This window comes from Cebus imitator, unplaced genomic scaffold, assembly GCF_001604975.1.
Source record: "Cebus imitator isolate Cc_AM_T3 unplaced genomic scaffold, Cebus_imitator-1.0 Scaffold411, whole genome shotgun sequence".
Taxonomy (NCBI): domain Eukaryota; kingdom Metazoa; phylum Chordata; class Mammalia; order Primates; family Cebidae; genus Cebus; species Cebus imitator.
This window is the reverse complement of record NW_016107726.1, coordinates 528,653-530,719: the sequence shown is the minus strand read 5'-3', so window position 1 is coordinate 530,719 and position 2,067 is coordinate 528,653.

Sequence of the window (2,067 nt, the reverse complement as noted above, 5' to 3'; positions counted from 1 at the left end):
AGTCTAGATGATTAGCATTAATGAATAAATTACACACAGCTTTCACCTGTGGTTCAAAAGGAAAGAAGCTGTTAAGGCAGAAATCTAAAAGTGCACTAGGGGGAAATAACAAATACATTATTTGTCAGTAACAAATGCCATTTATTATGCATTTGTTACATAATTTACAATGTGCATTGTGTACTGAACATCCTTCAATAGCAAAAATATTTCCTACCTTTTGCTTATTTCAGGGAAAATTAGGTATACTGTTCTAATTAAATCAAGGGTTGCTGTGTGCCACCAAGTGCCCAGTACTGTGTTAGGCAGTGCTGGGATTACAAAGATGAGAAAGAAGAACCTGCTAATCAAGAAGCTTACAATCTAGCAGAGGTAAAAGAATATGCGCATGGAGCAGCTGAATTAAAGCATGCAAAAGGAAAGTAAATAGTAGGGGAAGATGGAGCCTTCCCCAACTTTCTTGGAAGAATTTGTCCACCATTTCCACTGTATCTTCTGCATATGTCCACATATCTTACCCTTCTGCCTATTTCTCACTTATGTCTCCACTCCCCCCCGGACTGAAACTGTGTCCATTTATATTTGTCTATATTTCCATAAAGCACTGAATAAATATCTATTGAATGAGTGAATGAATGAATATATATCTGCATGCTGACACAGGTTGGACACAAAAAGAAAACTGATTGCACACTTTGCTCAGAGATTTGGCATTTTACTCTGCAAATGGCAGAGAGTGATCACAGTTTCTAACGGTGGGAGTAAATATTAGGTTTGTATTTTACAAAGAATACCCGGTATAAACAGAGGATTGACTGGGTGAAGCAGGAAGACTCAGGTGGCTATTATAATATTTTACTCAAGAGATGATAAAGGTTTAAAGTAAGGTAGTATTAATGTGGATGGAAAAGCCAGGACAAATATTTGGAGATAGAATTTGGTTTCTGCTTGAATGTGGAAATGAGAGATGAGTCCAGAATAGGACCATTTAAAGGAGGTCAGAAGAATCTGGACATTCCTTGAGGATTATGTAACGGGGGCTTTTCTTGTGCATACAGGGACGACCGATGGTGTAAGTTGCACAAGCCCATGTAATCAGCATCCCTTGTCAATGCTAACTTTTTCTTACCCTTGAATTCCCAACACCTGCACTTAGACAGACTTGGTTCAGGTATTTCATGAACTGCCACAGTACTTGTTAATTTTATAAGTTACATAACTATTCCCTTTTATTTGCCTTAAATGTCAAGGTTCCTGAATAGCAGAGCAGCACATTAAGTAACTTTTGCTAAATTTATAATGTCCTAAGTATTTAGGCAAATTTTCAACATCAGCAACTTCTATAAAATATTATGAATTCCTGATAATTCCCCCCAAAAGATGTCTCTAACATGGTGTAATTATTTCACTTAAATCGGAAAATCACATGCAAGCACTAACTGTACTGCTCTGTCCCTACCTCTCATGGAAGTGGCCCTCCCCTACTTAGATTGGGATCTCAGAGGCCATTTTGCCCTAAGAGGGAGTTTCACAAAGAAACAACTGGACAAGCAATTTCAAGAGCTTTTAGATCCACAAATAAGACCAAAAAATTAGGAAATAGATGTTGTCAGACTGAGTCTCCACCTGGACTCCAGTCTAGACAGAGAATGCTGTGAGAATTAACAATTCATGAGAGGGGTTGAGGGCAAGGAGGCTGTTTCCCAGTTCCTTGCTTCCTCAGGCTCAGGCCCCATGGGGAGCCAAAAATGCTTTCAGCTCTTCAATTAAATGTTTGAATCCAAAGTCAGGAGGACCACGGCTTCCATTTTCAGGTGGAGTCTTTGGAAAGCAGTTGGCTATGCCAATGGGATGTGGCCATCACAGAGCAGAAAAGGGAGATCTGGGGCACCTAGGGGATTCCTTCGGCCCCAAAAGCAGTGGGAAAGCATGCAAAGGTTGCTGAGTTTCCCTAGACTGGGCATAGTAGTTGTCTGAAAGACAGAGAGCTAGCTGGCTGCAGGAAATTACAACAGGAGTGCTGATGCAGGGACTATAGGGTGGCCTGTGCAGTAGGGGTTCAGCTGA